Source organism: Triturus cristatus, chromosome 7 (genome assembly GCF_964204655.1).
Source record: "Triturus cristatus chromosome 7, aTriCri1.1, whole genome shotgun sequence".
NCBI classification, from domain to species: Eukaryota; Metazoa; Chordata; class Amphibia; order Caudata; family Salamandridae; genus Triturus; species Triturus cristatus.
In genome coordinates, this window is record NC_140590.1 from 447,419,509 (window position 1) to 447,435,247 (window position 15,739).

The 15,739-nt window shown below is 41.1% G+C and overlaps 1 protein-coding gene and 1 long non-coding RNA gene across 4 annotated transcripts in view; one reads left to right on the forward strand and one right to left on the reverse strand.

Moving 5' to 3' along the window:
• The window catches only part of SHISA6 (shisa family member 6), a 1,379,883-nt gene that overhangs the window by 382,816 nt on the left and 981,328 nt on the right, over nucleotides 1-15,739 (reverse strand). The gene's annotated exons all lie outside the window — the stretch shown is intronic.
• Nucleotides 5,648-6,401, forward strand: LOC146809909 (uncharacterized). The gene is made up of 3 exons (XR_014966505.1): nucleotides 5,648-5,741; nucleotides 5,846-5,902; nucleotides 5,983-6,401. It is a non-coding gene; the product is annotated as an uncharacterized LOC146809909 (long non-coding RNA).

A 15,739-nucleotide genomic window follows, 5' to 3' on the forward strand; every position in this document is an offset into this window, starting at 1 on the left:
TTAATCTCTTAGTGGAGCAAAAAGAAAGTGAGAAGCGCGGTGAATTGCAATCTCTTGGAAGACGCGCGCTTGCTCCGCGGCATGACATACCTCCCAGGTAGCGTCGACAACATCTGACAGCTAACCCTGGGAAGTGTCAGGTCGCTCATTAAGTAACTGACGAAAACAAGTACGTCAGCAAGAGGCACGTGACGAGCCCATTGGACCGGGGCAGGGGGTGTGTCTGTAACAACGCAGCTGAAAGCTCAGATGCTGCAAAACTGAAAGTGTTAACCCGTGATCGACAGACAGCGTTCAAAGGCGCGCGAAGGGCACTTAAATGTGTCAATTGAAACTGCTGTGTTACAGCTTACACTCTAAGTTTCTTGTTTACAACATTGAAGCATAATATTTTCAGCGTTGTGCGTTAATGCAAAAAATAGGTAAAGCCACTTAGTCAAATGTACGTCAGCTTGGAAACCATGAACATGAAAAACAAATCATAGAGCAGCATATAAAATAGAGGCAAGCATTAACGTATCCTATTTAAAATGTATGCAACGAGGTAGTGACCTGACTGCAAAAGCAGCTTACATTCTGAAGCAGAGATAAATCGCCCTCAACAAGATAACAATATATGTCTAGATAGAGTGTAGTTCAGATTTTGAAAGGGAATCAAGGCAATAGTAGGTTCCAGGGGCGGAAAAAATGTGTCATGCAGCAAATGATTATGGATGGTCAAGATTACCCCATATTTTAGGCTAGGTGTTATTCAACAGGGATAATTGTGCATACGTAGCGTCAAGTTCGTTAAGGCCATTGAGGACAGAGTCAAACCTGTCCATCCATTTACATTCACGAGTGTTGAGGATTGCTCCCAGGTCGCCTCCCCTGATACCCAGAGTGATGGCCTCCAGAACTAGCCATTTCATCGATTCAGGGGGGTGATTAAATGCTGAAAAATGTTCAACCATGGGGGCCCCCGTGGTATTGCATCTTATTTAATCTTAAATGAGGTCATTTGTGTATCTCAATAAGGTGTTGTCATAACTCGATTTAAGTGTATACTCACATACTTGTGTTTTTATTAAGATAAACTGCTCCACTGTGACTGTTTTTTCATATACCAATCTATACACCCGAGTCCAGTGGTCTATCGGGTTACCCCATTGAAACATAACATATCCTAGTGCAGGTTTTCCTGCGAGGGTTTTTGCTTTTAGCTCATTTAATTTATTTTCTCACATTATGACGGCAAGTGAAACTTTATCATATACTGAGGAGTACATCGCCAATCTCATTCAGGACCCCACTAACCTTTTCATAACCTCCAACACTCCCAACATAGATGTGTCTCTCAACGAGAAGATTAACAAATTGGAAAGACTGGAGAAAAAGCTAATCCGTACAAGATTACACGGACACGTCCTGACCAAATACTTACAGGCTAATGTCATCCCGGTAGGATTACAAGTCAAGAACGAACCTGCGATCTTTGTGGATCAGCCCAAGTTCAAGGAGGGCTTCAGTTTTGTTGCCAATAACTGCTCGCGGCACTGGATGGTGCTGGGGGTAGAAACAGCCCTTGAACAGGTCGAGAAACTTATGAAAGAAATCGCAGATCTTAAACGCGATATCTCTACTGACAACGCTTTAACGAACGCCAAAGAAGCCTTGGAGCGCCTTGAGAAAACAATCAAAGAATTCGATATTAATACTCAAGCAAAGAAGCTCGACAAACTCTCCAAAGACGTACGTGTCTATGACAAGAAGTTGACCTACCCATATTTACACGACGACTACTACAAACAGGATCAACAAGGTCGTTTTTTCAATAGAGGAAGGGGTGGATTCAGAGGTACCCGTCGTTTCACAACTTTTTCTGAATCGACAGGATCCACTGGAAGCGACAGTGAACAAGCAGGTAGTAGTGTTAACTACCAAGGCCAGGACACGGCATATTATCCACCATCGGGTCCTTCTTTTTTAGAGGACAGACAATGGCGACCACCAAGAGGAAGGAATACGAACTGGAACTGGAACAGAGGCCGGGGACGCGGCCACCTACAACAAGGATGGGGCCGAGGCCTACCCCAAGGAATGACCCCTGCCCAGAAACAAGTACATTTCCCCCAGGAACAGCATGGGGAAATTCAAACGAGACGCCGAGTCTATCGCTGGTGAGCACCATCAAGGACCCTATTATGAACTTGTCCAACCATGTATTGACTAATGATGAACATAAGGTTCTCAGTAAAGGGCTATCGTACGTCCCTACCGCATACCCTAATAAATTCAATCTACAAACTGAATTACACCGTTTTTTTCGTAAGATGAGGTTACGCTATTTTTTCCGTCAGTCCCCAAGTCAATCTACGACATCTTGCACTGGACTCCGGACTCCATCCTCCTTTACTCCAACCTCACAAATGGTTTCACATCACCTGTTAACTTATGAGAGTATTGTGCTCAAGGAGGCCCTCAACACGTGTTCCATCAAGAAATATGTAACTCATAACGTTACTAGTGGTGAAAGGAAAGCCCTTGATGACTTAAAAAACAATCGCTCCATTGTCATCAAACCTGCGGATAAGGGTGGTGCCATTGTGCTTCAGAATGTGGAGGATTACAAGGACGAGATTTACTCTCAACTGAATGACGGTGTCAGTTACACCAGATTAAATTCCAATCCTTCCAAGAAAATCAGCAGCATGATTTTGCGGACAACTCAAGATGGCCTTGCCCAAGGTTTCCTTTCGAATTTGGAATTTGCCTACTTGAACCAGACTCATCCACGCGTTCCAACGATTTACACCTTACCGAAAGTTCATAAGAATCAACAACGACCGCCTGGGCGCCCCATAGTGTCTGGATGTGGGTCTATCCTTGAACCATTGTGTAAATACGTGGACTTCTTTCTAAAACCTTTGGCTGAACAAACCAGGTCATATGTACGAGACACAATGCAGGTCATCAATTTAATTGATGGTATGTCTTTCAATCCAGATACCCAGATTCTTGTCACGCTGGATATTGTGTCACTATATACCAGCATACCACAACAACATGCTCTAGATGTGATGTCAAAATATTTGGACACAAGAACACAACCCACACATGTTCCATCCGAGTTCATAATTCAGTTGCTCACTATAGCGATGACACAAAACTTTTTCCTCTTCCAGAATGAGTATTTTATGCAGACTAAAGGTGTTGCGATGGGGGCCAGCTTTGCACCGGACCTGGCGATCCTGTACATGGACGATTTTGAGCAGACCTTTGTGAACAACATTACTAATCCATTTAAGAGGCAAGTTGCGTACTGGAAGCGGTACATCGATGATGTCCTCATGATTTGGACAGGCAGTGATTCAGAACTCAACAATTTTTTCAAATGGCTCAATGAGAGAACAGGCGACATCCAGTTCACAATTCACAAAGACAAGTCCACCATTGACTTTCTGGACATTTCTATCAAAACCGCGGATGAGTGCCTATATACGACTCTTTACCGTAAACCTACTGAGAGAAACACGCTACTCAGATATGGGAGTCACCACCCAAGAGGCCTGCGTGATAATCTACCCTTTGGCCAGTTCCTAAGGATCAGGAGAAATTGTACACGGAAGGAGGATTTCTTCAATGAATCTGATGATTTGATTGCCAGACTGATTGAACGTGGCTACCCCAGACGGTTGGTTAAGAGAGCTCGCAAGAGAGCGTGGTTCAACCATAGGGACACGCTTTTAACTCCAAAGAATCGTACCGAGGACCCCAACAGGCTAATATGCGTTACCACCTTCAACACCAGGAGTAACGAAATTCGGCATATCATTAACAAACACTGGCATTTGGTATCATCGGAACTACATCTTCCCGAACCACCCATGCACTCTTTTAAGAAAGGTAGAAATGTCCGTGATCAAGTAGTAAAATACTTTTTGGACACACCGCCTAAGCCAACAATCGAATCAATGTGGCAACTACCGGCACCAGTAGGCCATGTCAAATGTGGACAATGTAAAGCCTGTGGTCTCACTATTGAAACTAAAGTGTTTCAATTGAACAATTGCACGGTGCCCCTAAAAACATTGACAAATTGTAACACTAAGAATGTGATTTACGCCATTGTCTGTCCCTGCAATAAGATATATGTGGGTCAGACCGCTCAGAGGATTAAATGCCGTATCCTACAACACTGTAGCAGAATAAGATGCAATACCACGGGGGCCCCCATGGTTGAACATTTTTCAGCATTTAATCACCCCCCTGAATCGATGAAATGGCTAGTTCTGGAGGCCATCACTCTGGGTATCAGGGGAGGCGACCTGGGAGCAATCCTCAACACTCGTGAATGTAAATGGATGGACAGGTTTGACTCTGTCCTCAATGGCCTTAACGAACTTGACGCTACGTATGCACAATTATCCCTGTTGAATAACACCTAGCCTAAAATATGGGGTAATCTTGACCATCCATAATCATTTGCTGCATGACACATTTTTTCCGCCCCTGGAACCTACTATTGCCTTGATTCCCTTTCAAAATCTGAACTACACTCTATCTAGACATATATTGTTATCTTGTTGAGGGCGATTTATCTCTGCTTCAGAATGTAAGCTGCTTTTGCAGTCAGGTCACTACCTCGTTGCATACATTTTAAATAGGATACGTTAATGCTTGCCTCTATTTTATATGCTGCTCTATGATTTGTTTTTCATGTTCATGGTTTCCAAGCTGACGTACATTTGACTAAGTGGCTTTACCTATTTTTTGCATTAACGCACAACGCTGAAAATATTATGCTTCAATGTTGTAAACAAGAAACTTAGAGTGTAAGCTGTAACACAGCAGTTTCAATTGACACATTTAAGTGCCCTTCGCGCGCCTTTGAACGCTGTCTGTCGATCACGGGTTAACACTTTCAGTTTTGCAGCATCTGAGCTTTCAGCTGCGTTGTTACAGACACACCCCCTGCCCCGGTCCAATGGGCTCGTCACGTGCCTCTTGCTGACGTACTTGTTTTCGTCAGTTACTTAATGAGCGACCTGACACTTCCCAGGGTTAGCTGTCAGATGTTGTCGACGCTACCTGGGAGGTATGTCATGCCGCGGAGCAAGCGCGCGTCTTCCAAGAGATTGCAATTCACCGCGCTTCTCACTTTCTTTTTGCTCCACTAAGAGATTAAAAGCTGCCCCTCTTCACCTCTCCATTTGCTATTCTTCCGTTGTTGGCCACATCGTAGTTGGGTTGAGTTATAATAAGAACCATATGTAATTAGTTTCCATGCTTTAGAGCCGTTAGGCGGTTTTATATATTTTTTCAAGTTTTGATTTTGTGAAACGCTGCGAGCTTAATCTCTCATCTTCGCCTGCCTCATACTTATTGTCCGGGCTTTCAGAGGTTGGGGCTTGTTACGTGTTAAGTCCATAACACGCTGGATGTTCTTCTTAAATTTAGCGGATTCATATCCTCCAAACCCCGCAGCGCTGCCCATAGTTACCCTTGATGTCCCCTCACGGTGACTCCCTTTTTAGACATTTTTAGATACATTTGCCCCCATAGTTTTCCCGTCACTTGTGTGGGTCCTTTGATGTTTGTACCTTATTTGGTTTTGGTACATCTTCAAACTAAGTGGTGATTTGAAATTCAATTTCTTTACCCCCCCAGCGTTGGTTACTTTTGAACCACTGCCCACTGTGATTCATCACATACCGACAAGAATATTGCCATCAATAGCACCGGTTGTTCAACATTGAATGGTGAGTAATACACCATCTTGCTTTGGCCAACAGGCCCCAATTGAGACCTCATACAGATGTACAATCTCCCCTTGTTCCGTCTTTTTGTTTTTGTTTTGTTTTAGGAGCCGTTCGGGCCCACTCCACAAATAATCCAGCATGAGTTTTCCTTGCTGTTGCTGGTAAATATCATCTTATTTCTACCTCATGACAATTAATGATCCTAGAGACACACCGTATTAATACTACTCATTATCTCTAGGTGTAAGTCCTTCTTCCCTACCCCCCGCTGGTCCTGAAGAAGACCCCGCTTCCAAGATTTCCTAATTGCTGGCTCGATTAGGGGTCGAAACGTCGACGACTTTTCCCTTTGTTTAATACACAAGACTGACAGTGATTGTACAACTGCTTTTCTTGCTAATGTTATTGCATTTGTGTTATTGCCATTCGAGTGGCAGGTTAGGTCTTCAAATTCATTTTGGATGTTCTAAAACACACGACCTTCCCCTTCACTTTGTCTGCACTTATCCCGATTTATGTTGCACTTTTCACTTCACTTACACCCGTAGTAATTGAAAATGATGATTGTGACATGCATTTGTCTATTTAATAGGTTGAAATGTTGACCCTTTTCTATGCTGAATATGATTAAATGAGGTCATTTGTGTATCTCAATAAGGTGTTGTCATAACTCGATTTAAGTGTATACTCACATACTTGTGTTTTTATTAAGATAAACTGCTCCACTGTGACTGTTTTTTCATATACCAATCTATACACCCGAGTCCAGTGGTCTATCGGGTTACCCCATTGAAACATAACACGTGCACTGAAAGGGGGCTCCCTTGCACCGCAGTGGCTGCCGGGGCCAATGTTACCCCACACCCTTTCGCTGCATTTCACCAATATGTTTTGTGCCTACCATTTGCTATTTCACCTCTGTAGTAACGTAGGCCTCTCGAGAAGGCCCTACCAGATGTATTGTGCACAAAAGCAGAAAGCTTATGTTGTTTTAAACTGCCATAACCAGCATATTGATAAGCCCAAAAAATGTTTTGTGCATTTCCATAAAGTTCAAATATCAGATGCATGAGTGAAAGGGAATATTTTCAACACTTATCCATAAAAAAATGGATAAAAACCCATATTACCTGCCTAAGTAGCATCAGCTTGCTTGTAAAAGCGAGACCAGGATAAAATAAAAGTCATATTGGTAATTTTTACATCTAGTCAATACATTATAAGAAAATAAACAAAATAATTTGATTTATTTCTACTATTCATTGGTAGAAAAGCACCTCTTTTGCATGGTCACCCCTATATTTTTTAGAGTGATGCAGCTGGTTTTTTGACTTTGCTAAACTGGCTCCAGTGCATGTGCTTTGACCTCTAAAACTTGTCAACATTGGATATACTCTTAAACTGCATATTTAAGTTACCTGTAGGTTCCTAGTATATAGTACGAATTGTACCTATGACCTATGACATATATGTCACTAGTGGACTACAGAACTGCTGTGCCATCCAATTTTGCGACCAAAAAAATATGCCTCAAGGCCTCCAACTGCAGCGTGGCTCCTAACCTGTCACAAAACCCTTCCTGAAATGAGAAAAACTTCCTTTTAAATAATAAGTCACACCTATGTAGGACTTGTAGCACAGGATGCATGGAATTTAAAAGTAGGACATGTTCATATTTAAAGACTATAAACTAAAAGCTATTTTCACTGTATTAAGCCTGGCTACTCCATAGAGATACACTGACAGGCACTATTACATTTCATAATGGCATCTCCTGTTAGGAAACTACTAGAAAGGTCACTTTGGGAATCTTTGCAATTTTATTAAAACCCCAATTAACTGGTGAAGTTGCATTTATAATAAAGGAAAGGGCACTTTTAGAAGGTTACCTTTTCCCTGCCTCAGGAGTCTAGAGGCTAATTTGCATTAGCAGGTAGGTGCAGTCCTCTGAGAGCTCAAGTCCTGATGGAGGTGTGAAAACTGCTCCCAGAGAAGAGACAATTGGCCTTGGAGTGGGGAGGTGTTTCTGTTCCTCTGATAGGTTAGCCATTTGGGCAGTGCCCAGGAACTTGATTGACCTCAAAGGGGCCTCCCCGGTCATAGGGCAGATGTCAGATGTCAGATGCCAGCTCCACAGGCCCCTTCTTTGTTCCCCGAGTCAGGCAGGCTCCAATCTCAGTAGGGAGGGAGATGTCTCCAGAGCTGGTTCGATGTGATCAATGAGAAGGGTTTGCTTATTTCCATGACCATACCTCCCAGCTGAGCACACATGCTCGGTACAATGGGGAAGGGTTTCAGCATCTTGTATTTAAGCAGAGAGGTGCATAAGAGCGGAAGGTCACCTGTGTGAATATTTTCCATATTGGTTAGGGATGAGCAAGGAGTCATACCCACCCACTAGCTAATACCAGGCATAAACGTGGCATCCCCTGACACCCTCTTCAAAACACTCTACATCTGTGGAAAAACTGAAGAAGGGCTGCACCTGCTGTTTGAGACCTGTGACAAGACATGAGAGGAGACCTGAAGGTCTAGATCTGCTCCCACTTGTAAACTGCAAGAAGCCTTTGCCTGAAGGAGCCCAGCTTGCAAATATTAACTGGACCTGCACTGTTTTTTAAATCCATCGACCCTGGGATGTGCCAAACGATACTCATCCTAACATCCTGGAAAATATGGGACTTTGACCCTTTTTGGCTCAAAAGACCTCAGGAGGATGAAAAGAAACCTGACAAGTCAATCCAATTTAGGTGTGTTGCTGCTGGGATTAAGATTCAGGTTTCTCCCACTGATTGTATTTCTAGAGCAGCAAATTCATTTCAGCAGGACCTAACCTTGTGGATCCTTCTTTCACTACTGCCTACAGCCTATAGCTTGCCCCACTGGAGGAATCCTAGCTCCAAAGTTTTACTAAGTTTAAATGTATAAAACTTAAGTTGGAAAAGGTACCAAAAGTATCCAACTGCTTTACTAAAACCTCGCCCAGTTCCTATCCAACATCATGGAGCCCTTCTGGAATACAGCCTGCTAACTCGCTCAACTAAAGGACTTTGTCATCCATTCTCCAGACTAGGTTTAAAGGTAAAATCTCTGACCAGGCCAAACCTGGTTGGTGTATTCGACCTGCGCTCCATCGAGGTTGGCCGTAAATTGCACCTAGGTGCCAGTCTCTGTGACCAGTTGATCCACATTAATGCTTAACACTTTTTGCCTCAATGTTTGTTTAAAACTTTTTAAAATCCTATTTCCAGTTCCACCCATTGGATCTTTACTATTTTGTTCATGTAAGTAGTCTTTATTTTTATAAATTCGAATGGGATTTTTATTGTATTGTATGTCAGATTATTTGTCTGTTTTGGTACTTCTTGATTCTTTACACATTTTGTTAAGTTTAACCTGTCTTTTATGTGCCATAAATATCAGGCTGAGCTAAGGTTTAACTTGTTAAAACCTTTCTGGACCTAACTATATAGTGACATTACCTCTTGTGGTTGACTCCCATCCACCCCAACTAATAACCCACTTTCTCATATTATTCATGTCTTAAATATTTAAAGATGGCTTGACTGAAACTTAGCAGTGCATATCCTCCTGCTAATCAAATCTCTTCTTCAAGTGTTATGCCTATTCTTTCTTTGCACTGCATAATCCAGACACTTAAATTGAGGGGCCAGGCCATACAATGGATTCAGGAAGGAAGAGCACTGTCGCTAGAATTAAACAACAGATATACATATGAACAGTACCCACAAAACAAAATTCCTTTTAAGAAGAGACACCAGCCACATGGCAAAGGAGGTAATCACAGGATGGGAAGCAGACCTCGGATTTGGAACTTTTCCTTGATTGTTGGGAGTGTAATTGGCAGTCGAGCATTGATTTTTGCTGGGAGACATATCTCTAGAACAAGTACTGGAATGTGTTGCTGAAAATCTTGGGTAAACAAAGTGTGGGAATAATAGTTTAATCTGCTCAAGAGTCTTCAGTAATTTCCCTAATGACAAGCTGGTTTCACTCTTTAAATTGCCCTGCTTTACCCACTCTCAGGAGAGACCTCATTGCACTAAGGAAAGAAAAAAAACACATTCATACAGGCAATTTGGAACATCTCCTACATTCCTGACAGAGGCCCCTGGAGAGTAAAGAATCTCCAGCAGTGCCCTGAAGTCTGTGTCTGAAAAGCTGACCTGAGGGCCAACAAAGCTAACCACATGTTAACCCCACAGGATGGAGGAGTCCAACTCTTCCCAGTGGAGCCTGCTTGCCCTCAGGAAAATGTCTCTTTTTTCTGGAGACAAAGACCTGTAGGCTGCTGAGACTAAGGAAACCTTGAAAATTAACTATGGACATTTCAACGGCCTGTTCATGTGAAACCTCTCTCGTATACCTGGGAAAATAAGCTACGCTTGGTGGATAAAAGAAGCTGGTGCAGGCACAGAGGAATCACAGGAACTAGCTGAGGCTATATAATTTACTATGACACAAAATTAGAGTTATGAGAGTCTTAATTTCAACTTCTATCATTATAAACTTACTTTAAAGTTTCGGGTCTTTTGGATATCAAGAAAATAAGTTACTGAACTGTTAGAACTTTCAGCCTTAGTGTGAACTTTCTTCAAACTTCTTGCCCTCCATCTCCATTTTTGCTGATTTTGTTTTTGTTGGCCTGTGTATTTTACTACTTCTAATAAATGCTAAAGTGCTCGTGTTCTCTCTTTTAAACCTAGTCAAATTGCTTACACCCAATTGGCACATTTAATTTACTTGTAGGTCCCTGGTAAAGTGGTACTACATGTACTCAAAGCCTATAAATTAAATGCTACTAGTCAGTCTGCAAAACGTATTGTGCCACTCATTACGTAGTCCTTTTAAACATGTCTCAGGCCTGCCAGTGCAGCCTGTGTGTGCAGTTTTAAACTGCCATTTCAACCTGACACCATAAACCTTTTGCCAGGCCTAAACCTTCCTTTTTAATACATATAAGTCATCTCTGGAGTAGGCCCTACATCACTCACAGAGCAGGCTGCATTGTATTTAAAAATTTGGACATGTACTTTTTTGTCCAGGTAGTGAAAACATCTTACATTTTTTTTCACTACTGCAAGTCCCATTCTCTCATTGGATAACATTGGGTTAGCTTATTATATTTAACAAATTATAACATTCAATTAGGAGCAGATGGGAATGTCATGTTTGGTGTCTGAGAAATTGCCATAAAAAATCTTCTTCGATGATAAATTTGGATTTGAAGTTACAATTTCGAAAATGCTACTTTTTGACAGTTGGCATTTTCTTGCCCTAACCACTTAGTGCCTACTGCCTGTTCCTGGGTCACATGGAAAGGTGCAGCTGGAAGCTGTACTTTGTTTATTCCTCTGGACAGCCATCCAATAGAGGGATTAAGTGTGCCTGTATGGGTCATCAACTGTCATGATGGGAGGGGATTGAACTGATCACAGCCTCACTATCAACTGAATAGGCTGAGATTTGGCTTCAAACAAAGGACTAGTCACAGCTGAATTTTTCATGCACGTAGCTTGGATGCAGGGGAGGCAGGAAACTTCAAGGACTTCATAGGAAATTCTCTAGAAACGTCCCTTATTTCAAAGTGAGGACCATGTATAAAATGTTCTACCCTCAGACCCAACTCTTCAGCACACTCTTTGAACTGCAGATCCTACAAAGGACAGACTGCCATGCTGCTTTGATGCCAGATCTGCCACTCTGCTAATCTTCTGCCCTGCTTGCTGAGAAGGAAGACTTGACCTGTATCATTCATCCCAGGCTAAAGTGACCCCAAGAGCAGCTGACTGGCCTCCTGATTTAAGCTACAGGGACTTATTGAGCTCCAGAGGCTCTCTGCAACTTCCCAGCTGACCTGCTTCTTCGTTCTGCCTGAACCCTGCTGACCTCTGCTGGAGTGTGTTCCTGACCCCTAAGTTGTGCCCCTCAGCTTCTGGACCCTTAGTTTGACATTAGTTGAGCTCCTCTCCAAAGAAAAGGAGAAATTCTAAAGCTTTGAGCTCTTCGTGAATGGGTCCGTTAGTGCCAAGATCTTGCCGTGCATACTGCTCACCAATGCAAAGTTCTGGTGAACCAGAGGCTTCACCCAATAGCGACCGCCACCAAAGCCCAGCAGTGCGAGATCTGTACTTCGCACTACTGCATCGACAGCTTGCGGTGACCGCTAATGAAAAGCTCCAGTAACAGGCATCTGCGACACCCAACCGAATCTTCGCACTACAGCGATAACCATCTGCGATGTCCTGCCTGCTCTCCGCACTACATCGACGATCATCCATGATGCCCTGTCTGCTCCTCACGACTCCTTGCACCGCAAATTGAACTTTTTGCGATTGAATTTAAGGTAACTCTTTCAGCTGGACTAACATGGTTCCTGTATCCAGCCCACTCTCCATTAGGTCGTCCTGAACTTGTGACTTTCACCCAGTCTCGCACGACTAGATAACCACGAGTGGTGCTTTGTGCTTTTAGGTGCTTTACTTACCTGAAACCTTCAAAATTACACATCTCTGATTCTACTGAATACATTTTTTATCATTTAGGTCCAAATGACTTTACTACACTGTGCTCCTTTTTTTCAAAATTGATGTGGAATTTTTCTTGTACTGTATTTATTACAGTTTGAAGTGCTACATAAATACTTTAAACATTGCCTCTAAATTAATCCTGACTTCTTGTGTGCTACCAGAGGGGTAAGCATAGGTTAAGTTGGGGTTTGCTTGTGATTCAGCATGACAGAGATTGTGGTTGCTGCTTGAGTAGGGGCTCATCCCATTGCAACCAGTAACCCAAATTTCAACATGAACTTTTTCACATAGTTGTGAAAAACATATCTCTGTATAACCCAGACAAGTCGTTTGGCTTCAGTGAAAAAGACACAACCTTACTGGCTCAATTTTAGCTGATTGTCATGCTTTTAACCACAATGTTTGAGGCTATTTTAAGATGGTGAAACGGTTGATCTGGTCTTGCAAAGCCTTTTTTGGCCACTGCTACTAGTCTTGCTCCTGAGAAGATTTATGACGTCCAGACATTTACTAAGCCCCCCCAATAACTTTCTTTTACTAGAGATGTTGTGAACTTTTATCAGCTACACTAAATTGTGGGTTGGCTTTGATGGAGACCTAGGTCCCTGCATAATACACACTGTAGGATAAAATTTTACTTGACTTAACCATTGTCTCTCGTGAATTGTTCATTTTTCTGTCACATTTAACTTTCTCTTCCATTATCTGGAGTTTGGAATATTACTCTCCTTATGCCTAAAATGTGTTGTGTTGATGGTGTTGCATGTGTATACCACATGAATTTCATTAAGGAAAGCCTTGCTCCTTAATCTATCAAGAGTAATCAAGATATTTTTGTCAATAACACATTTATCATATAAAAGTCACATTTATTTTAGTTGTGGGAGGGCTCAGTCTTAGCTCATTTCAAGAGTGTGAGTTCCTTTACCCAGTTTATTAATTCCATTTACTGAAGTCTATTACAATCAGCGGTTGAGTGCTGAGAACAATACCCTCTCTGCTCTGTATATATTACAAGAGCTTTGCGAAATGACTAAAACTATATCTGCACATTATACAGATAAATGTAGTTTAGGAAAACATTGCCAAATCTCTTCAGATAGTGGAGTAGTATTTGCTTTAAATCTATACTGTCTTATCTGCTTTCTGTGCTGAAATCACCTTAGCATCAATACCTACGAATAGTCTCCATAAATTGTGCAATAGATACTAATGAAATCAGACTTTCCACTGTACTGTATATGGCTGAAATACTTAAAGATATGTTGAGAGAGACTAGGTTTAGTGAAGTATATGCTCCCCAAGTACAATCAAAAAATGCATCATAAAGGGATTACAATTAGGCATAGAAGAAAATAATAGATGATATAAGAGAACATTTTTTGTTTAAATGTGCCATTTTGTATAACTAGGTAGTTTTGTCTGAGTGTTGTCCTCAACCCATTAATGACAAAACATATTTAGAATTGGTTTTCTTTTAACAAGAATACATTGGATTTTGAATACAATATGGAAACAGGTGGAATAAATATGGAAAGCGAACTGTGACTGTAATTAGATGAGCAGAGGGAATCTTTTTTCTGTTATATTTTAGATGCAAGAAATGAAATTATCATGCTGGGTCACGAGTAGAAAACAAAGCTTTTCTAAGATTTGTGAAATCTGTATTGCTGCATGGAATTCAGTATTATCAAAAAACACTGTCAAATGCACTAAGCTACTTAATTAGAACAAGAGTACTACTTACATTTTTCAAGCACAAAATAACCCTACAACAAGTGTATGTTTAATACTTGAGGGCATAGGAAATATAATTTTGCACAGTGGCGGCATAAAAGGCAATGCAAGTGGAATGTGAAATAAAGATTATACCTACAAATAGCAGACATTTCTCAACTTTAGTGCCTATCGCAGTGTGTTTTAATGACATTACCTTTAATACTTCTCCTATAAGATTAATTCATTCTAATTTAATATTATGTACTGTATATTTCATAAATCGTGGCAGTCACAAATAAATGTTGTACATTTAATGCAAAGATGGTATTAATTGGTCTTGGAGAGAAAAAATGTTGGACAACCATCGTGCATATTTTTAATTCATTCGTAGAGTTCTTTGTGAGATTGAAGAGTTAGGGCCTCATTACAACTGGCCTTGGAAATGGGCCAGTATTTCCATACCTCTGAAGATAAAAATACTGACTTCGAGGTAGAGGTAAAGGGGAGTGCAGGGTTAAGGTGGAAACAATATGGCCTATTGCAAGTTGAGAATTTCCTTGGAAATGAGAAATTATTGAGGAATCAGTATTTCTGAGTCTGATTCTCCAGTAATTTCTCATTTTGGCCTAGAGTTTCACCTGGACATTTCAGTCGAAGTATATGAGTGAAAGCATGCAAACTTATTGCATTTATTCAAACCTTATAATTCCAGTGGGGCCAGTAACTGCAATTAGTGGCCCCATTGAAATTAAATGATCTCTCATAATGAGGGCCTATGTCTAAATCCAGTTACGACAAACACAGGCAGTAGAGTATGTATGTGTTTGACATTGGCATTATTAGAGAGTAAATCCTTTATGTTTAAAGTATGGCAGTCATTTATGGAAACCAATCAATAATTTGTAATGGAGCAGACTAGAATAGGGATAAATGGCACTCTTTCCACTAGCTCAATTCAGAATAAAAATGAGTGAGATGTTTCTGTGGTTGAATAATAACCAAAGTCAATCATAAATCCAACAACTTGACAAACTGGGTACATAAATGAGTCTCACCGTCCATACATATTATGCACAATATCCTCCATGACAAGTTTGTTTGTAAATACTTACATCATAGAAAATGTTTATGGTTGGCATCAGTCAGTATCATCTTTATTCGGTTTCAGATTTTAAAACCATAAAAGCACAAAAGAATTACAATAAAACACAGGCCTCTCAACCGCATACCAAAATACAAGGTCATAAATAAGCAAAGACACAAATGTGAAGCCACAAATGAATTACATACTGTACATCAATGATGAAGAATTGATCAGGGACACAATATATCAGCACTTTAGGAGATCAAGGGGGTCAGACATAAAGGCCGGACATTACAAAGTGCATAGTACTGGGAGGGGTAGGTATAACACAACCAAATTAATCACAGATTACCATCAATTCATGGGCGAAGTGAGAAGTCATTGATAACTCCTTTACTCCAGACCCTCTTCCTGCAGCATTATCTGATTATGCCACATTTTTAACATATCTTTGTAGTATCTGTGTCTTAATAACAGACTCTATACCTTATGAACAATAAAGATATCCCTAGATAAGCACGAAAGAGTAATTTTTCTAAAGAAACCCAAAACAGCCATCGTAGTAACGTATACCTTACTACATGTAAATGAAGTCACATTAAAAATAGAATAGGCAGACGCAATGGCATATGATTTGGTGCAGT